The 22,534-nt window shown below is 42.4% G+C and overlaps 1 protein-coding gene across 4 annotated transcripts in view; it reads right to left on the reverse strand.

The window, feature by feature from the left end:
• Positions 1 to 22,534, reverse strand: part of LOC126981012 (cyclin-dependent kinase 6-like) — a 139,702-nt gene that overhangs the window by 89,621 nt on the left and 27,547 nt on the right. For 3 of the 4 annotated variants that reach the window (XM_050831627.1, XM_050831616.1, XM_050831606.1), the window contains exons 1-2: positions 17,971 to 18,326; positions 10,943 to 11,013 (exon numbers count right to left, since the gene is read on the reverse strand). The gene's annotated coding sequence lies outside the window, so the exon portion shown is untranslated. Of the gene's footprint in view, positions 1 to 10,942; positions 11,014 to 17,970; positions 18,327 to 22,534 lie in introns of those variants that run through there. The other variant, XM_050831636.1, reaches the window with a different exon arrangement.

Below are 22,534 nucleotides of genomic sequence, written 5' to 3' on the forward strand. Positions count from 1 at the left end.
AGAGGAAAGGAAAGAGGGAAGGAAAACATAGGAAGTATGAAAAGATGATGGGAAATGAAGACGCTAGAGAGAGAAAGAAGGAAGAAAGAAGGAAAGAAATGTGACAGCCTTGCTAAGAATCTGTCGAGGTTAGCAGGACGGAAGAAAAAGGAAAGAATGTAATAAAAGAAAAATCAGACAGGAGAGTCTGGGGTTTTGTAAATAGGGAGAAAGAAGAAAGGAACAGAAGACATTTTATAAACTTCGAGAAGAATTTGGCTTTACGAGGAAGGAAGAAGAGGAGAGCATGTCAAGAGGAAGAAAGAGGAAAGTAAAAAGATGAGAGATAACATGCTTGAGTAGAATTTGTGGTTTTTGCAAGAAAGAAGGAAGAGAAAATAACGTAAAAAGAAAAGAAATTAGACAAACTTGCTAAGAATCCGTATTTTTGCAAGGAAGAATAGGAGAGAATTTGTCAAGAGGAAGAAAAAAGAAAGTAAAAAGAAGAGAGAAAACATGCTTGAGTAGAATTTGTGGTTTTTGCAAGAAAGAAGGAAGAGAAAAAACGAAAAAAGAAAAAAAACAAAGACAACCTTGCTAAGAATATGTGTTTTTGAGGAAGAATAGAAGAGTGTTAAGAGGAAGAACAGAGAAGATAAAAAGAACTTCAGACAGCCTTGTGAAGAAACTCTCGACTTTTGCCACAGAGGAAATAAGAGAAAAGAATGGAAAAAGAAAAAAACTAAAAACAACATTGCTAAGGATTTGTGGTTATGCAAGGAAGAATAAGAGAGAATGACAAGAGAAAAAAAAAAAGTAAAGAGAAGGAACAGAAACAAAACGAAGATCTGTTGTGCTTTGGAAAGAGGAAATAAAAGGGAAGAGAGAAAAAAAAAAGAAATCTACAACCTTGCTAACAATTTGTGGTCACGTAAGTAAGAACAAGAGAGAGAGAGAGAGAGACAATTTGTGGTCACGTAAGTAAGAACAAGAGAGAGAGAGAGAGAGAGAGAGAGTGTGTCATAAGGAAAGAATGTAGAGAGAATGAACTTTAGGAAAATAATTTAAACCTCCCATGTGAAAAATCAATTGACCGTTGCAAATAGGAAAAGAAAGGAAAAAGGAAAGGATGGAAAAAGGAAATATAAACGTAAGAAAATCACCGAGTTATGCAAAGAAGTGTTCAAGCTTTATATTCTCACGTACTGGGGTAAGGAATGTTTGCTTATATGGCTGGCTGGCTGGCTGGACACGATACAGGAATTCTTAACACAGAACAGACATACTAAGAATATATTTGCTAGAAAGTGTTCAAGCATGGATCTTTGTGTTTGGCTGTGCTGGGGAAGGCTTTGTTGGTCTGCCTGTAGGGTTGGTAAAGCTTCAAATACCATCTCAAGCTTACGTAAATTTGAAAGAAGAAAGATTTATATATCAGAATCAGATGATATTTTTCTTGGCGTTAGGAAGAAGTGAAGAAAGGACGGGAGGAAGAATGAATGAAGGAAGGAAGGAATGAAGGAAGGAAGGGAGGAATGAAAGGAGATCACGGAAAACCGAAGACCCGCGGAATGTCTTACGTTTAAAAGGAAACAGACGATGAAAAGGAAGACGCAAGAACGTGAAACAAAGGAGAAAGGTGAAGTGTGTTTGTAATATATCAAGACTGCAGGTAAGTTTGAGACAGAGAGAAGACTATATCGTGAGGCCAGACTGAGCGAGCGAACTTGAAGGGAAAGGCGTGATAGGCTGAAACAAAGGGAAAGTGAAGTGTGCTGGTAATAAGTTGAGTTTGCAGGTAACTTTGACAGAGAAACTTTATGGATGGTGAGAGAAGAGGATTAAGAGGAAAATTACGACAGACGCGAGATGAAGAGATGCTGGGATAAAAGGGAAGCTGAGATGCGATTGTAGTATATCAATTAAGTTTGCAGGAATGTGATGAAAGGAATCGAGTCTCAATACTCCACCGAAGGAGTATAAAACTAACTCACTGAAGAAGATGAAATAGTTACTTAGAGAATTTTAGAGACATCGCGATCCACTGAAGAAGATGAAACAGTTACTTAGAGAATTTTAGAGACATCGCGATCCTGTTATTTTGTTGCTGGTATATATGTTGCTATTTTATGTTGCTGTTTTATGACCGTAGAAGACCGCAACAACTTAAAGCCCACAGACCTGAGCGATTTAAAAACTTTCACTCAAGTTTAAAGGACCACAAAATTTGATCATGAACCGGTCAGTGGTGGTATGTTTAAATGTCCAAAGAGAAATGTCGTCTCCCCTTGAACTTCATCTCCCCAGCATCCCTCTCTCCTCCCCATCCCTCATCTCCCAACGAACAGCCTCCCCATCTTATCTCCCCTTCATCACTATCACCAGCATCCCTTTCTTCATCTCCATCTCATATCTCCCAGCATCCCTTTCTCTCTCCCCATCCCTCATCTCCCTTAAACACACACAGACAGCATCCCTCCCTTACCTTGCTCCCCCTTAACCTCCCCACACCTCCCTCTCGCCCCCCCTGTCTTAACACGTCTCCCTCCCGCCCCTTTCCTGCCTCGATATCACTTCTCCCCACTCCCCAAGGTTTGACATGCTCCTCCCCTTCCTTTCCTCCCTCGTCCCATACATACCTCTCTCTCCCCGCCTCCCGCTCCCCTCCCCTCCCCCCTTCGCTGCCCATAGACTTCTCTCTCCCCGCCCCTTTCTCCACTTTTTGTGTTCCTCCAAAGCTTCCCTTCCCGCCCCTTCCACACCCTCCTCTCCCCTCCCCTTCCACACTCCCCTTTCCGGCACCTCCCCATTAGTTCCCGTCACCCCTGTGTTGCTGTTGCCTCCCCTTCCTCCTCCTCTTTTTCTCTCTTCTGCTTCGGTTCACTCCTGTCTATTCTTTCTTTTTTCTCTTTTGCTTAACTTTTTTTTTCTCCTCTCCTATTCCCTTCTTCTCTTTACTCCTTCCTCTTCCTTCCAATTACTCACTTTCCCTTCTATTTCTTCCTACCCCTTCCTCTTCAGTCTGTCTTCCGCCTTTTCCTCCACCTTCTTTCTTTTCCTCCCCTCTTCTTTTCTTCTCTTCGCTTCTTCCTTCCTTTATTCCATTTTCTTCCGATGCCTTCCTCTTCGCTTACTTCTACTCCCCTTCCTTCTTTTCTTTCTACTCCTCTTTTCTTCTCGTTTACCCTTTCCCTCTTCTTCTCTATCCATTTACGCCCCCTTCTTCTCCCCTCCCCTCTCCTCCCCTTCTTTTCTCCCTCCTCCTCCTCCGCCTCCTCACATATGCAAACCGTTCCACCTTTCCTCCCCTCCATACCTCCACTTTTTCACCTGTCCTCCTTTCCTTCCCTCCACCTCCCCCTTCTCTCCCTCTCCCTCCCTTATCAGCCCTCTCCTAACCAGTTTGCATCTCTCTCTCTCTCTCTCTCTCTCTCTCTCTCTCTCTCTCTCTCTCTCTCTCTCTCTCTCTCTCTCTCTCTCTCTCTCTCTCTCTCTCTCTCTCTCTCTCTCTCATACATCACTCCCTATCTTCCTTTATCTTACCCTCTTTCTTTCTTTCTGCTACATTTCTCTCTCTCTCTCTCTCTCCCTCTTCTTCTCTTTCTCTTCTCCTCTATTCTGCACTTCTCTCAGAGTCCCTTTCCCCCTCTCTCTCTCTCAGTTCTAATCCATTCTCATCTCCCCTGCCTTTCAACTTTCCCATCACATCTCACTCCCTTACACCCCTTTCTCAGCCTCCACCTCCCCTTCCTCAAACTCCTTTTTCCAACTCCCTTTCAAGCCTCCCAAACTCCCTCTCTATCAGCGCCTTGCAGCCCTAACATTAAGGTCCGCACTCTTAAACGTATCGACGCTCAGTTTGCCCGTTTGAAAAGCCTCCCGTAGAAGTTGCTGGGATTTATTTATTTATTTATTTTTTTTACGTTTCCGGCTTGCATGGAGGGGCCTGATGATATGGCCCAGCCCGTTGTGGCGCAGGGAAGTATTTATAGTGGCGCTATCTTGCATTGGCTCATGCTGCCCCCAGGACCTCATCTTTCATCCTAGAATCTAGAGTCCGGGTTGATAGGTGGTCTTCTGGACAGCATGTGGGTAGTCTTAGGCCACTCGGCGGTGACTGAAAAATCCCAGCTTGTGGCACCGGGCGTCGTCCTAGATGCGGCGCCGTCACGCTATCCACTCATCCCAGTCTTCTGCACCATGAACAGGACAATCACCGCCCCCCCGCCCGCCATGAAAACCCGGGGATCAATCTTCTCTGCGGCCTTGGAGAATAGTCGTTATGGGAGCCCGATACGTTTATGAATATCGGTCTGAGCTTGTTCCCCCTCACCCTTTCAGATTAATCCCGCCCTTCTTCCCCACTCCCCTACCCCATTACACCACACCACGCCCCTTTCCAGCTCCACTATACCGAGCTACTCCCTGCCATACATTACCCGTCCCTCCAGCCCCCATCTCCAATCACTCCTGCCCCTCCCATATCTTCTCTCCCCTCTCTCCCTTCCTTCTCTTTTACCTTACTTTACCTTCCCTCCCATTACTCCACTATCTTTCTATTACTCTTCCCTCTTTCACTCCTTCCTCGTTACTTCAGCCCCTCACATATCTTCTCTTCCATCTCCCTTCCTTTCTATTCTCCATTATCTTCTTCCTCCCTTCTTCGTCTGCCTTTCCTCTTCCCCTGTTCCCTTCCATTACTTTCACTTTTTTTCTCTTTCCTCCCTTCTCTTTTCTTTCCTTCCTATTCTTCCTTCCCTTCCTCATTCTTCTTCCCCTTCTTTATCATATTTCTTCTTTTCCTTCATTCCTCTCACCTTCATACTCTTACTCTTATTCAAAACGAGAGAGAGAGAGAGAGAGAGAGAGAGAGAGATGGATTGCAGAGTAACCTGGCATCAATAAGAGGTTAGTTATGGAGGAGGAGGAGGAGGAGGAGGAGGAGGAGGAGGAAGGGGGCGGCCCACCAGGAGGGAAGAGGAGGGTAGAGAGGGAAGGGATGGGAAAGGAGGTAAGTACGGATATGAAAAGAGGAGAAGGAGGAGGAGGAGGAGGAGGAGGAGGAGGAGGAGGAGGGTATGAGAAGAAAGGGCAAACAGGAGAGAAAGAGTAAGGATGAGAAAATGGAAAAGGAGGAAAGGACAGAAGGAAAGGAGGAAAAGATAACGAAAGGAAGAGGGAAAGAAGAAGAACTGGAGGAGAAAAAGAAGATAGGGAGGCAAGAGAAAAAGGGAGGAAAAAAAGGAGAACGGGAAGGAATGGGAATAGAAGGGAAGATGAAAGAATGAAAGGAAGGAAGAGAAGCGGAGAAAAGAAGATAGGAAAGCAGGAGAATGGAGAAGGAAGAAGAATGGAGGGAGGAAAAGAATGAAGTGGGAGAGAAGAAAACGGAGGAAAAGGAACAAGTGAAGGAAAGAAGAGGAAAGGAGGGAGAGAAAAGGAAAGGAAAAGGGAAGAGGAGAAAGAAGGAAATGGAAGAGAAGGAATAAATGAAGGAAAGAGAGGAAAGGAGGGGAATGAAAGAGAAAAGGAAAAGAAGGGGAAATAGGAGGAAGGAGAGGAAGGGAGAGGAAAGGAAGGGGGGACAAGGGAGGAAAGAAGATAAAAGGGAGAGTAATAGAAGAAAAGAAATAAATGAAGAAGTGAAAAGGAGGGAGAGGGAGAGGAGGAAGGAAAGGAGAGGTGAGGAGGTAGGAAGGGAGGGAAAAGGGGGTATGAGGGGGTTAAGGGGGGTGGGGGGTGCGGGCAAAAACTCTGGGGGGCAAATGGAGGCTGAGGGGTGCCCACTGAGGGGGGTGGATGGATTAAGGGTTAAAGGGAACACGCGATTATGATGGATCTGAGGGGGGAGGGGGTTCTCTCTCTCTCTCTCTCTCTCTCTCTCTCTCTCTCTCTCTCTCTCTCTCTCTCTCTCTCTCTCTCTCTCTCTCTCTCTCTCTCAAACGATACCCCAAAACATTAGCTTAAAACGCATAAATAACAACAACAACAATAATAATAGTAATAATAATAATAATAATAATAATAACAATAATAATAATAATAACGATAATTGAGTGCGAGCGGATGTGGGTGTGCGTGTGTGCGTGCATGCGTGAGTGCGTATATGTGTGTACTTTTGTGCATAGTAAGTACATTTGATTAGTCTGTCTGTCTATCTGTCGGTTTGTGTGTGTGTGTGTGTGTGTGTGTGTGTGTGTGTGTGTGTGTGTGTGTGTGTGTGTGTGTGTGTGTGTGTGTGTGTTTATGTATGTATGAATGTGTGTGTGTCTGTATTTATGTATGTATGAATGTATGTGTCTGTCTGTTAGTCTGTCTGTATGAATGAGCGGATGTGTGTGTGTGTGTGTGTGTGTGTGTGTGTGTGTGTGTGTGTGTGTGTGTGTGTGTGTGTGTGTGTGCCTGACGTGTGCATGTCGGTGAGAGGCGTGGGGCGGCGCGCGTGTGTGGGTGAACCGGTCTGGGGGGAGGGGAGGAGGGGAGAGAGAGGGAGAGGGAGAGGGAGAGGGAGAGAGGGGTGAGAGGTAAGTCAAACCAAATGCAGACTTGCTTGCTCGGTATACGCCCCACTCTCTCTCTCTCTCTCTCTCTCTCTCTCTCTCTCTCTCTCTCTCTCTCTCTCTCTCTCTCTCTCTCTCTCTCTCTCTCTCTCAAGCTGTCTGGTCTCCTCCCTCTTATGATTGCATTCCTGTGTCTACTTTGTCTCTCTCTCTCTCTCTCTCTCTCTCTCTCTCTCTCTCTCTCTCTCTCTCTCTCTCTCTCTCTCTCTCTCTCTCTCTCTCTCTCTCTCTCTCTCTAATCAAGTATACTTCTAATCAAAATTTACTCCTCCTCCTCCTCCTCCTCTTCCTTCCCTTTAAAACCAGGTCCTCCCTCCCCCCCTCCCCCTCCTTTCAAAAACCTAATGCCCTTTAATTAACACCAAATTTTTACCTTTACCTTTTTTTTCCCGTCTATCTTCCATTAATCACTTTTTTTTAGAAGGGAGAGATGTGGAGAATAATGGGGATAGGGAGGAGGGAGAAAGGGAGGGAGGATGGGAGACAGCAAGAGAGGAATGAAAGGGAGACAAAGGTAGAGAGAGGAAGAGGAAGAAAGAAGAGAAGGATGAGGATGATAAATGGGGGTAAGAGGAAAGAGGAAGAGAGGGATGGGGGAAAGTGTATGGGAAAGAAGAGAAAGGAGGAGCAAAAAGAAAAGGATGGTGAAAGGGGGAAGAGGAAGGGAAAGGGGTAAGGAAAAGCATATAGCGAAGAAAGAAAGAAAGAAAGAAGAAAGGGGTGAGAGAAAGCATTTAGCGAAGAAGAAAGAAAGAAAGAAGAAAGGGTTGAGGGAAAGCATATCGCGAAGAAGAAAGAAAGAAAGAAGTAGAAAGAAAGAAGAAAGGGGTGAAGGAAAGCAAGAGAAAGAGAGAAAGAAGGAAAGAAGAGGAAGAAATAAAAGAACAGAAGAATGAAGAATGAATGGCTTGGAAAGAAGAGGAGGAGGAAAGAAAGAAAAGAAGAGGAGAATGAAGAAAAAAAGTTTGGAAGGAAAGAAGGAAAGAAGGGAAGGACGAAAGATTCACACAGGAGTTCTTCTTCCCCAGGGGCGTAGGGGGGCGGGGGGGGGCGGCAATCCCCTTCCAGCGAGGTGATAAGAACGTGGTATCACCCGGGCGGCAACCCTCAACACAAAGCTTATCTCGCCCCTCCACGATAACAAAGCACCCCCCCCCCCTCTCTCTCTCTCTCTCTCTCTCTCTCTCTCTCTTGATTTCTTTGGTTTTCTTCGGGTACTCTTTTTTTCATCGTAGTTTCCCTTTCTGCCTCCATTTTCTTTCTCCTTCTCCTCCTTCTTCCTCTTCTCTTTTACTCCTCCCCCTCCACCTCCCTCTTCCTCATCATAACTACACTCATCTTTTCTTTGTTTTCTCCTCCTCCTCCTCCTCCTCTTCCTCTTCCTTCGCTTCCTCATCCTTATCTTCATCTCTATCTCTCCTCCCTCTTTTTCCTCTTATCCTCCCTTTCTCTCCTCCACCACCAGGCTAAAGATGATAAGGACACCACCACCACCACCACCAACCACCATCACAACCAATACCCAACCAAGACAACCACAACGAACTATCATCCTCCTTAACCATCCTCACCACTACCACGAACCACCATCATCACCATTACAACCATAACCACCTCAACCTCCCACCCTCCACAACCACCACCACCATCGCCGTCACCACCACCACCGCCGCCTCCCATTCATAAGGCAGGTCGGCGCGCGGTGTTATCAGTGTCGGCGCGCGGGCAAAGGCGGCGGCGCGGACCTCTGCTGCGATAAGGGCACGCGGCTTACGGGGCTTGATTAGCAGATAAAAAAAACGAGCCAACGCGACCTGGAATTTAAGTCTGACGTAAAAAGGACTGACTGAGCGTGAGAAGTATTTGTTTATATATAGATTTTGATAATGAGATGAAGAGATAAGAGAGAATGGGAAGAAAATAATAGGGCAGGTTAGAAGGTTTTGTTAGACTGAAGAAAGTTGATGAAATAAGCAAACTTTAGTCTTTTAACTACCATAAAAAAATTAAGTAATGTAAGTGTTGGTGTGTATGTAGACTTTGTTAACAAGGTGGAGATGAAAAGGATGGATAGACGTAAAGGACGGATAGATGGATTGATAGAGAAAAAAGATTAATAAAAGGTTAGAATTTGGATTTATTAGCAGATAAAGAAAAACAAATCAACGTTTGACCTGGAGTTTAAATTTGACGTAAAAGACTGTGTGAGCCATTTGTGGATATATATAAATGGATAAACGGATAAACAAAGAATACATCGATGGATAAATAAAAAAAAGGATGTATAGAGAGAAAAGATGATGATAAACAATACAAGAGGTTAGGATTTGGTTTCCTTAGTAGATAAAAAAAAACGCGGCCTATACTTTAAGTTTGGCGAACGAAGACAGTGTGAGAATGAAGTATTGGTTAACATATATTTTTTGGCGCTAGTGAGAAAAGAAGGAATTATTTATCGCGACTGATGAATATGAAAATTAAAATACGAAAGGTTAGAATTTGCTCTGACTGAAAATGGTAAATAAAAAACGTATAGGCCTAGAACTGTACCGTAAAAAGACCGACCGTGCGTGTGAGTGTGAGAATACTTTTGATACTGATTGTTATAAAAAAAAAAAAATAGATGAAATGTGATGAAAATAATAACACATGAGGTTTAACTTTGATGTATCTGAAAGACGTGTATTGCAAGTAAGTTTCTTTCTGGCTTTACTACAAGTCTTAATATTATTTGACTCAAGGATTATTATATCACAGTTTCTCTCTGTATCGTGAGTCAGCCCTCTCGTCTTACTGAATGAGTTACCTGATGATAAAAAAGAAAGGGTGTAGCTCAATTCACACACCACACACAAAAAAATGAAGGCTGAATGTAAACCGATATAGGTGGGCGGAAAATCGTAATCGTTATCTCTTAGCTTATAATTTATCGCTGGAATACTGCTCACTGTTCTCGGGTAATGTAGATAAAGGAAATAGAAGGATACGGTTTAACTTTTTTTGTTTTGTTTTAAAGGGAAGAGAAGGCAGACCACCACCACCACCACCACCACCATCCTCATCATCATAAGTCATTAAAGTCCACTCTAGTTCATACCATCATCATCATCATCATCATCATCACTATTATCATCATCTTTATCTCTTATAAGTCCTCATTTTTCATACCATTCATACCAAGTTCATACCATCATCATCATCATGTCATTAAAGTTCACTCTAGTTCATACCATTATCATCATCATCATCATTATCTTTAGCTCTTACAACTCATTTTTCATACCATTCATACCAAGTTCATACCATCATCATCATCATGTCATTAAAGTTCACTCTAGTTCATACCATTATCATCATCATCATCATTATCTTTACCTCTTACAAGTGTACTCATTTTTCATACCATTCATACCAAGTTCATACCATCATCATCATCATCATTATCAATTGGTTGTAAGAATGATAATAAATGAATGACCCAACTATCTTGAGTGAGAGGCGGAATCATCACCATCATCATCACCATCATCATTTTTCTGTTTACTATACCCCTTACGACATTGTTTGATAGTCTATTGTCTTCCTGATAACACACACACACACGCACACGAGACTACATCCATCCACTCATCCCTCCATTATTCATTACTCTTAACTTATTCATTTATCTTCCTATTCATTTACTGTAATCTCTCCTACATTCTTCCTTTAGGCTGCGACATGAATTATTCTACACACACACACACACACACACACACACACACACACACACACACTCAGCCGATTGTGGGGGGGGAGAAGGTGGATGAGTAAGGTGGATGATGGAGGGGTGAGGATAAGGGGGAAGAGAGGGGGAAGAAAGTTGGGGGAATGGTAGGGAGGGGGAGGGAAGGATGGGGTGGGGAAGGAATGGAGATGAGTGTGTGGGAGTTGAGTAAGGATAGAGGAGGAGGAGGAGGAGGAGGAGGAGGAGGAGATGAGTGTTAAAATTTGGAACTTGTCACTCCTCTCCCACCCTCCTCCTCCTCCTCCTCCTCTTCCTCCTCCTCCACCACTCCATCTTCCATCTCCATCCCCACCACCGCCACAACCACGCCCCTCCACACCACCTCTCACCCCCACCCCTCTTTCAACACCACCATCACCACCACCCTTCCCCACAACCACACACACACCGCGCCTAACCACAAACCTCCACCACCACCACACATGATATCCCCGCCACAACCACCACATCAACCGCATAACCGCAATCCTTCACCACCACCACTAACACTACCACCACTACTCTTTATCACTTCAACCCCCTACAACCAACCTCCCCCCTCCCGCCCCTCCCTTCCTCCCCGATCACTACACGTAACAGACAGGTAATGGACAGGTAGGAGGCTGTTATCACTCACCTGGCGCGGGCAATTAATTACAGGTGACGGTGTAATGGTCTCGTTACGTTGTTCGATCTGTCGTTTCGTTCCTGCGGGGAGAGAGAAAAAAAATGTGATTAGCCTCGAGATAAAAAAAAAGAAAGGTGGAATTGATTTTTTTTTTTTTTTTGGTTGGTGATCTGAAAGTGATTAATTGAAGTTCGTTAGTGTCTTTGTTTTGTGAGATGGTGTGTGTTTGTGTGTGTGTGTTAGGGGGAGCATTAGTGTACGGATTTATCTTTACTTTCAATATTTATTTTCTTACTGATTCGCTTTTCACTTTTACAATTTACTTTTTTACGGATTCAATGTCTATTTTTTTGTATGGATTTTTTCAACGCTTCATTTTGGCCGTTTTCACCTTTTCCCCAATTTTTTTAACATTTTTTTTCTTCAATCTTCTCTTTGTTGTGTCTACAAATATCACAAACTTTCCTGGCGTTGATAACAGGTTTCGTCACTTGTACGAACTCTTATCTCATTCCATCTAGTTCTTAGTCTATTAAAAATGTGCTTCTTTACGAGAGCCTCAGTTTTCCTTTGTTAGCTCACCGACACTTTACTCTTGGCGCGCGGGATCAGAGGTATTCAACAGCTGATTAACCCCTTGACTGCGGATTTCCTACAAGAAGACATCACCAAGCTACAGGAACGGAGCAAAAAGTGGCTGCTACAATTCAATGAAGAAAAATGTAGTCATGCACCTTGGGAGGGGATATCCAGCACACCAATACCACATGGGAAACACTCCACTATCACACCATCACAGAGGCAGAGAAAGACCTGGGATTGTAAGTTACCAGGCTACCAGTGAAAGCCAAATCCGTGCCAATCGCAGCGGACGGGTTAATATATTCCTTGATTTCGGTGACCTTTTTGTGTTTTGCAAGCGTGTAGAACCACAACTTAAGCATCGTTGTGCAAAGCCTTCATGAGTGTGACACAAGACGACGGTTCATGTAACGACTTTAAAGGCTATAGGTGCGCGTGGCGGCGGTGCTCATCTCCGTCCCGCTGACCCTTTGAGCCTGTGGTGAGAGAACCCATTGCCCCGCCATAGTGTTTCCTCAAGTCTTCCCAGATACCCATTTATCGACCATCACGAAAGGGAGGATGGACAGCTGGGTGGCCTGCACGCCGACTGCCCGGGCCAATATTCGCATCCAGGCCAGCAGATGGGTATAGTTAACCCGGTAGCTGCGGGGATCATGTTTCTTAAAGGCCCCTCTAAGCGAGAAAAATGAGAAAAAATCATCACTCACGCAAACCATTTCATAATATATATCAACGCATTTGTGATCAGTTTGTGCATCATCTATATTGGGGGGGTTATATTGGGCCCGTCGCTGGTACACGGCGAAGCCACATATTTGGCCCGTCGCTGCTACCCGGTTAAGGGCGCCGGTGAACTTTGGATTAGTGAAAATTAATATCTGTGGGTTCGAAGTTAAGCTGTTGATGGGTTGTGACTGCCTGGGAGTGGATTGGTCTTAGTGAGTGATGATGAGGGCAACGTATATGAAAAACTGAGAGAGGAATTCAACGTGTGTGTGTGTGTGTGTGTGTGTGTGTGTGTGTGTGTGTGTGTGTGTGTGTGTGTGTGTGTGAGAGAGAGAGAGAGAGAGAGAGAGTGTCGCTTTTTCATTCCAGTCTTCTATAACGAGAGTCTACGATCATTATCTTTTTTCGATATTGCTTCATTCTCTACTAGTTTCTCTCTCATTCATATTCCCTTCACACTTCCGTCCCGGCGTCTCTTCCGGGCATTAGTATTCCTTCCACGACGCTAAACTTTTCATTAAAATCCATTACAGATCCACTCCATTAAAATACTTCAGTGAAAAATATAAATGAAATGGACGAAGTAGCTTTTCTTTATCTCTTCTTCAATGACCCGCCCAACCATATAAGGGAAAATATGGACGTTAGATGAAGAAGAAGAGGAAGAAGAAGAAGAAGAAATGGAGGAAGAAGAAGAACCAGAACCCGAAGAAGTAGTAGAAAAAGACAAAAGAAGAAGAAGAAGAAGAAGAAAGCAGAAGAAGAAGAAGAAGAAGAAAAAGGGGTAGAAGAAGAACCAGAACCCGAAGAAGTAGAAAAAGACAAAAGAAGAAGAAGAAAAAAAAAGGGGTAGAAGAAGAACCAGAAGAAGTAGAAAAAGACAAAAGAAGAAAAAGATGTAAAAGAAGAAAAGAAAAAAATGACGAAATAGAGGAAGAAATGAAGAAAAAGAAGCAGTATCTCTCTTCTCCCCCTCTTCCCATCCTCTTTCACTCCTAGCATATTTTCATCATAATCAGCATTCTTTTCATACCTTAACCCTTATTTGCATGCGCCTCACATACTCATTACAATTAGCATCATTCTCTTTCGCCGGTATTACAAGCGCTCCCTCCCTCCCTTCCTATGAGTGAGTTCGGGGTCGTGTTCTTCTTAACCGTCCGCTGCGATTGGCACGGATTTCGCCTTCACTGGTAGCCTGGTAACATATGCTCCCAGGTCCTTCTGTCCCTCTGTGGTGGGTAGTGGAGTGTTTCCCATGTGGTATTGGTGTGCTGGATATCCCTTCACTGGTAGCCTGGTAACATATGCTCCCAGGTCCTTCTGTCCCTCTGTGGTGGGTAGTGGAGTGTTTCCCATGTGGTATTGGTGTGCTGGATATCCCTTCACTGGTAGCCTGGTCACATATGCTCCCAGGTCCTTCTGTCCCTCTGTGGTGGGTAGTGGAGTGTTTCCCATGTGGTATTGGTGTGCTGGATATCCCTTCACTGGTAGCCTGGTAACATATGCTCCCAGGTCTTTCTGTCCCTCTGTGGTGGGTAGTGGAGTGTTTCCCATGTGGTATTGGTGTGCTGGATATCCCTTCACTGGTAGCCTGGTAACATATGCTCCCAGGTCCTTCTGTCCCTCTGTGGTGGGTAGTGGAGTGTTTCCCATGTGGTATTGGTGTGCTGGATTTCCCCTCCCAAGATGCATGACTTCATATTTTTCTTCACTAAATTGTAGCAGCCATGTTTTGTTCCACTCCTGTAGCTTGGTGATGTCTTCTTGTAGGAAATTCGCATCCAAGGGGTTAAACATTTCGGCGCCCCAGCACAAGGACATAAATGACAATAAATATACATACAACAAATTTTTATCCCGAACACGTAAAAAATATGCTAAAATTAAACCTTCCATTCAAGACCGCCTCAAAAATCGACATCATACGTACGACCACAAAAAAACGAAGAGGTTTGTGTTGGATGAATGAACCGAAGTGGAACAGCAGACAGAAAGAAAGAAAAAAATCGTAGGGGATGAAAAAGAGGATGAAAAGCGAACAGAAGAGAAGAGGAGGAGAGAAGAGGGGAAAGAGGAGAGGGGAGAGCCTTTTATAGGAGCGTGGGGCATTTCCAGGGGTAGTTTTATGACCCTTCCGGTAGTTTGACCCTTCTTCTGTAACATGAACTTAAAACACACTCATTAGAAAACCAAGCTATCTTCTTTTTTACCTTTTGAAATAGTTGATGTGAAAGCCGAAAGCGCCTGACAATACCGACCTCAGTTTCAACACTATCAGTACGCCAGACAGACAGACAGACCTCGTTCGTTCTCTCTATACATAAAAGCTTTCGATGAAGCATTTTTACGGGTTAATGGCTGCACCCCAAATTAGTATTAATCTCCTTTGTTAACAGTATGGCGTAAGTAGGTTGAGAAAAAGTGTGATTGGAAGTGAGATATGGGTTCAAGAAGACCAGAAACGGTTTAGACATTAGACTCTGAGTTTAGAGGTTGACGTTGTTTTTTGAGTTGTTAATAATTGATAGTCGTCTGCTTTTTAAAATGTCGTATTAAGTCTTTACTAACAATAATGTGGCTGATCTGTCTTTTTTGTTGTTTCGTTCAAGGCGTGAAGTTAAAGTAAAAGTGTTCTCAGCTTAAGCTTGGGCAAAAGGGCACAAAACAAGTGCAGATAAGTGACTTTATTTCAGTTAAGAAAGTTACGTAACACTGAAAAGGAAGGTGTGTGAATAATAAGAAGGGAGGAAGGAGAGGAGGAAGACCTAAGAAGCGATACAAAGCGTTACAGGTCAAAAGAAAGAAGAAGAAGAAGAAGAAGAAGAAGAAGAAGAAGAAGAAGAAAAAGAAACAGAAGAAGAGAAGTTGGTTTTGATTGTTTTATATATGACTTTTTATGACTGAGTTTGTAATATGTCGACTTAGATAACTCTGAAAACCGAACACTTCTAACTAACGCTGCCCCAAAAACCGGAATTAAAAAGCCAAACTAATCACGTAAAGGTTAATAATAATCACTAATACCAAGTTTAAAAAGACTGGCGGCGCATAACTAATATCTCTGAGTGTAGGAGAGCATGAAAGACAGTCTGTTTGTTATCGTCTCTCTCTCTCTCTCTCTCTCTCTCTCTCTCTCTCTCTCTCTCTCTCTCTGACTGCTATTCTTTCCTTCCTCTCAATCTCCATGACAGTCAGCATTTACGCGCCACAATGAAGTTTCGCAGACAAGACAGATTCACTATAACATTCCTCTATTTCCAAACAGTTATCATTTATCGGTTACAATGAAATTTCGTAGTAAAGACAAGGTTCGCTATAACGTCTTGCCCATCGAAACTCTCTGTCGTCTTTTAAGTCTTACGTAAGGAGTTTTTAAAAGGGTCTGTTTAGTTTCGTGTTTAGATTCATGATAATTTAGCGTTTCCTTGATACCCAAAACAAAAGTAACATAAATAATGATAATATTAAATTCCTTCGTATGTTATTTTTAAGGTCAGTTTTGCTTCATCTTTTTGTTTTGTTTTGTGATTTCTTTAGTTTCACAATCAATAGGCAACAGCAATACAACAAGAAAAATAATAATAAGTAATAAAAATAGGGAGAAGTAGAAGCAGAAATAGATGACGAAAACAAAGATGAAGAAGAGAAGAAGGAGAAGAAAAAGAAAAAAAAGAAGAAAAGATGACGAAAACAAAGAAGAAGAATATGGAGAAGAAGAAAAAGAAGAAGAAGAAGAAGAAGAAGAAGAAAAAGAAGAAGAAAAAGAAGAAGGTAAAGAAGAAAGCAATGATAACCTAACCTAACCTAACTTCTCATCGCTTTCTCATTTCCATCACTTATAGCATCGGAAGGCGAGTCAAACGTCTATACTTTCCAACACTTATTCTAATCCTCCTCTCCTTGGCATCCGATCCTCTTCTTCTTGGCATCGGATTCCACTCCAAAAGACGAAGAATAAGCTCATTCATGTATCCGTCACTCCGATAATATGTAAATCGGATTCGGTTTAAAGCGTTTATTGTTCTCTCTCTCTCTCTCTCTCTCTCTCTCTCTCTCTCTCTCTCTCTCTCTCTCTCTCTCTCTCTCTCTCTCTATGGGGGTGGAATGGTTTGTTCGTTTATGAATATATTGGTAAGCGAATCCCTGTGTGTGTGTGTGTGTGTGTGTGTGTGTGTGTGTGTGTGTGTGTGTGTGTGTGTGTGTGTGTGTGTGTGTGTGTGTGTGTGTGTGTGTGTGTGTGTGTGTGTGTGTGTGTGTGTGTATCCTTTTGTCTGTTTGTCTGTACTATTTGCCCCTCCTTTCTCCCCCCCCCTCTCTCTCTCTCTCTCTCTACGTGACGGAGAGACCCAAACCTTCAATGACACAAACACACACCCAAAACAACAACAAACAAACACAAACAATAATAATAATAATAATAATAATAATAATAATAATAATAATAATAATAATAACAAAAAAGGTAAACTAACAGTCAGCTGCGCGTGACCTTAGTGCTCATCTGCGTCACACTAACAAATAAACAGCGTGAATGACAGTGAAACAAACAAACAAACACTGCTATTATTCATCCATTTCCTGAGCCTTCCATTCATTCATTCATTCCACTTCGGTCCAACTTTGATATCGTCTCTCTCTCTCTCTCTCTCTCTCTCTCTCTCTCTCTCTCTCTCTCTCTCTCTGTCTCGTTTCTTTATCAACCTTTATCTTAATCCCGAAGTCGAATTCTTATCAGTCTTTCGTTCATTTATTGTCCACTTGGAGTTGTTCAGGAGATTATGTGATGAAGGAATGATAACAATAATGAGAATGACGTGTGGTGGTTGTGGTTGTAATTGTGGTAGTGGTAGTAGTAATGGTTGTGGTTGTAATTGTGGTTGTCGTAGTAGTGATGGTTGTGGTTGTAATTGTGGTTGTCGTAGTAGTAATGGTTGTGGTTGTAATTGTGGTTGTCGTAGTAGTGATGGTTGTGGTTGTAATTGTGGTTGTCGTAGTAGTAATGGTTGTGGTTGTGGTAGTAGTGATGGTTGTGGTTGTAATTGTGGTTGTCGTAGTAGTAATGGTTGTGGTTGTAATTGTGGTTGTCGTAGTAGTAATGGTTGTGGTTGTAATTGTGGTTGTCGTAGTAGTGATGGTTGTGGTTGTAATTGTGGTTGTCGTAGTAGTAATGGTTGTGGTTGTAATTGTGGTTGTTGTTGTGGTAGTAGTGGTGGTTGTAATGGTTGTAGTTGTAGAGGTAAAGATTATAATGAAAACAATAACAATAATAAAGATAATAACAGTACTACTAAAATTATAATAATGGTAACAATTCTCTCTCTCTCTCTCTCTCTCTCTCTCTCTCTCTCACCACGTGTCCCACCGGCAGAAAGATATTCGCTCACTTTCCAGGTGCAGACTCTCTCTCTCTCTCTCTCTCTCTCTCTCTCTCTCTCTCTCTCTCTCTGCTTTTCGTCATTTCTTAATAATTAAAAGAAATCAACATATTTACGTATTTTGTTTAGTTTTGTTTGTTTTCCTTATTTTTGTTTTTTTCTTACATCTTTCATTAATATACAAAAAATAAAACTATCCTCTCTCTCTCTCTCTCTCTCTCTCTCTCTCTCTCTCTCTCTCTCTCTCTCTCTCTCGGTTGTAAAATGTGCCACGTGCTTATAGAAAAGGTGTTGCTGTGCTCTCTCTCTCTCTCTCTCTCTCTCTCTCTCTCTCTCTCTAATACTCACTCGGAGGGGGTATAGTTGAACACGACGTGATGGGAAGGAGACAAAACCGACGAAGGAGGGAAGGGACGGGGAGGGGAGGAAGGGACACACGGACACACACACACAAACACAGACACGAGTGCTTGCTACCAACACACACAGACAGACAAACACAGACGTAGACAAACAAGCACTTTTTCACGAGGATAGTCAGGGAATGGGATGGGGTGGAGGGGGAGGTTGCAGTAGTGGTAGCGGCGACACCGTGTTGGGGAGGGGAGAAAGAGGAGGGGGAGAAGGGGAGATATCGCTTGTGTTGGGTAGGAGGGGAGATCAGAGCGATGACCAACACACCCTCTCGCGAGCACGGTTACCAAAACACTGAAGGGGAGAAGGAGTCCGGGCTGGGATGTTGGGTTCTTTTCCGTCCCCCCTCCCCCTCCCCCTCCTCCTCCTCCTCCTCTCTGGTCTTCCCTCCTCCTCCTCCTCTTCCTCCTCCTCCTCTTCCCGTCCCTTTGCCCCTGCCAGCCAGCCAGATTCACAGGGGCGATACACACGTGGTCTCTCTCTCTCTCTCTCTCTCTCTCTCTCTCTCTCTCTCTCTCTCTCTCTCTCTCTCTCTCTCTCTCTCTCTTTTATTCTGTCTTTCTTCCCTTCTTTCCTTCATCACTATCTACCTTTCCTTATCCTTCTCTCTCTCTCTCTCTCTCTCTCTCTCTCTCTCTCTCTCTCTCTCTCTCTCTCTCTCTCTCTCTCTCTCTCTCTCTCTCTCTCTCTCTCTCTCTCTCTCTCTCTCTCTCTCTCTCTCTCTCTGAATTTATCACCTAAGTTCATTTCCATCATCATAACCGAGAGAGAGAGAGAGAGAGAGAGAGAGAGAGAGAGAGAGAGAGAGAGAGAGAGAGAGAGAGAGAGAGAGAGAGAGAGAGAGAGAGAGAGAGTTGCCTAGTAGTAGTAGTAGTAGTAGTAGTAGTAGTAGTAGTAGTAGTAGTAGTAGTAGTAGTAGTAGTAGTAGAGGCTATAGTGGTGGTGGTGTTACTACTTCTATATATATCAACAACAACTACTACTACTACTACTACTACTACTACTATTACTACCACTACTACTACTACTACTACTACTACCACTACTACTACATGGGAAAACAACGGTCTACACAAGTAACTAAATCGCTTTTCCCTTCCCCTCCCTTCTCCCTCCCTCCCTCCTCCCCTTCTCTCCATCCCTCCCTTATTTCCCTCCTGGGGTGCTAAGGAGAGCGTCCCACGGGAGGAGGAGGAGGGTGGGAGGAAAACAAGAAAGGAGGAAGAGATGGGAAAGGAGATGAAAGAGGAGGTGGAGGTGGGAGAGAAACTAGAGAGGAGAAGATGGAAGGGAAATGAGGAGAAAAAGGAGAGAGAAGATGAAGACGAGGAATTATATGAAGATAAAGAAGAAAAAGAAAAAAAAAGGATTATCAATATTTATCAAACCAAAGAAAAAAAAAGAAAAAAAAAGGAGAAAGACGATGACGAGGAATAATTTGAAGAAACAGAAGAAAAAGAAGAAGAATTATCAACATTTATTAAACCAAAGAAAAAAAGAATATATAATAAATGCTAATAAATTTTCCGTCGAGGCTTTTAAATTTAGTCTTCCCAAAACAAGATAAAAAGAAAACATCAGAATAAAATACCAAAATCGTTAAGTAATAAAATAAAATAAAAAATCCTGGAAAAGAAGTTCGGGGCTTTCAAATTTAGTCATCCCAAAACAAAATAAAACGAAAAAATCTGAGTAAAATACCGAAATCGTTCAGTAATAAAATAAAAAAAAATCCTGGAAAAAAGAACTTCCTTCATTTCAAATTTAGTCCAAAAAAAACAAAAAAAAAAAAAAAAAAAGAATCATAAACACCAAAATATTTCAGTAAAAAAATAAAAAAGAAAAAGAACAACTTCAAATCAAATTTATCCAAAATGAAAAAGAAAGAAAAAACACCAAAATCGTTAAGTAATAAAATTAAATAAAAAATCCTGGAAAAGAAATTCGGGGCTTTCAAATTTAGTCATCCCAAAACAAAATAAAAAAACGAAAAAATCAGAAAAAAACACCAAAATCGTTAAGTAATAAAATAAAAAAAAATCCTGGAAAAGAACTTCGGGGCTTTCAAATTTAGTCATCCCAAAACAAAATAAAAAATGAAAAAGAAAGAAAAAACACCAAAATCGTTAAGTAATAAAATTAAATAAAAAATCCTGGAAAAGAAGTTCGGGGCTTTCAAATTTAGTCATCCCAAAACAAAATAAAAAAACGAAAAAATCAGAAAAAAACACCAAAATCGTTAAGTAATCAAAAAAAAATCCTGGAAAAGAAGTTCGGGGCTTTCAAATTTAGTCATCCCAAAACAAAATATAAAAACGAAAAAATCAGAAAAAAACACCAAAAAATCCTAGTTGGAAAATATATCACCAACGAAAAAAAAGAATTCCCCAAAAAACGTGGTCAAATAACGAACGAAAATATGAAGGTGAAAACAAATGAATCAGGTAAACGATATAATTAGGTCCATAAATCACGGTGGAGGTGCAATTAAAGGAAGGAGCGTAATGAGATAAGTGAGAAAAATGGTGTTATGGGGAAAAATTTCTTGAGGCACTGCTGACAAAACCCTCTCTCTCTCTCTCTCTCTCTCTCTCTCTCTCTCTCTCTCTCTCTCTCTCTCTCTCTCTCTCTCTCTCTCTCGTAGGCATAACCACAGTTTACTACGCTTACCCCCCTCCACCTCCTCCTCCTCTTTTCTTCCTCCTCCTCCTCCTCCTCCTCTTCTTGTCCCTCCCACACCACCACCGCTCCGCTAGCCCTAACACACACACACACACACACACACACACACACACACACACACACCTATATACGCACGCACATACGCACACATTCTTACATCCAATATCTGTAGAAAGTGTCAAAGTTATTTCATGTACTACTACTACATCTACTACTACTACTACTACTACTACTACTACAACTACCACTACTGCTACTACTGCTATTAATGCTAGGCCTACTACTATTACTACTACTACTGCTATTACTACTACTACTACTACTACTACTACTACTATTACTACTACTACGTACTATACACGAACCTTTCCTTTCCCTTCCTTCCTTCCTCACTCCCTCTCTCCCTTTCCTTACCCTCCTCCCCTTCCTCCCTTCCCCGCCCAATATTCTCTCGGTCCACTTCCCCAGTCATTCAATAGCCTTCCCGTCCCACCCCCCCTTCCTCCTCCTCCTTCTCCTCTTCTCCCCAGACCTACACCAAAAGCACCGCGAAACTTCCCTAAAAATTAACAAAACAAACAAAAAATAAATGAATGAATGAATGAATGAGATAAGATAAATAAAAAGTGATCAGTGAATAAAGTAGAAAAAAATATATATAATGAAGGCGAGTAATGAGATGGTATGGGAGGAGGAGGAGGAGGAGGAGGAGGAGGAGGGAGTGTAGAGTTGCATGGTTGTTAATGAGGAAGGAAAGAAAAAAAAAGAAAAAAAAAGATGGAGGGGAAGGTTGACTTAGAGAGAGAGAGAGAGAGAGAGAGAGAGAGAGAGAGAGAGCACTAAATCTACGGATCACACACACACACACACACACACACACACACACACACACACACGAAAATGAAAAATATGAAAGTATGAATAGAAAGAGAAAAGGGAAAATATAGGTAAAAAAAAAGAAGTGCAGGAGAAAGAAGATAAAATGTATGAAAGAAAAAATAATTAAGAAAAAGTGAAAAAAAAAAGAAAAAAAAGACAAACAGCAAGTAGGATATATTTAATTTTGAGACATAAATCGAATAAATCAAATATATACGAAAGACATAAACAATATATAAAGGAAATAAAAATAAAGACAGACCGTGGAATTGACTGATTGTGAAAGTTGACAGTAAGAGTTAATGAATAAAATATAAACACCTCTCTCTCTCTCTCTCTCTCTCTCTCTCTCTCTCTCTCTCTCTCTCTCTCTCTCTCTCTCTCTCTCTCTCTCTCTCTCTCTCTCTCTCTCTCTCTCTCTCTCTCTCTCTCTCTCTCTCCGGTTTTCCTCCATTCTTTCTATTTCCTCCATTCCACGAAACTTTCCTTCTCTCTCTCTCTCTCTCTCTCTCTCTCTCTCTCTCTCTCTCTCTCTCTCTCTCTCTCTCTCTCTCTCTCCCCCCTCCCCCCCTTTCCTCTCTTCTTCAGGTAAACAATACTTTTCTCTCACCTGCCCTCACCTTACACGGAGAGAAGAAGGGAGGGAAGGAGGGAGAGGAGGGAGGAAGGAAAGGGTGGAGGAGGAGGAGGAATGCTGGTGTGACATAACTTAAATTGTATAAAGTAACTTGTACTGACACTTCTCCTCCTCCTCCTCCTCCTCCTCCTCCTCCTCCTCCTCTTCTTCTTCCTTCTTTCTCCTTCTCCTCCGCCCACGTTCTTCCTTCACATACTTCTTTTTTTTTCGTTTTCCTCTTCCTCTCTTTCTTTCTTTTCTTCCATTCTATCTTCTATTTATTTTTTTCCCTTTTTCTTCTTATTCATTTTCTTTCTTCGT

The sequence above is a fragment of the Eriocheir sinensis genome, chromosome 4 (assembly GCF_024679095.1).
Source record: "Eriocheir sinensis breed Jianghai 21 chromosome 4, ASM2467909v1, whole genome shotgun sequence".
Lineage (NCBI taxonomy): Eukaryota > Metazoa > Arthropoda > Malacostraca > Decapoda > Varunidae > Eriocheir > Eriocheir sinensis.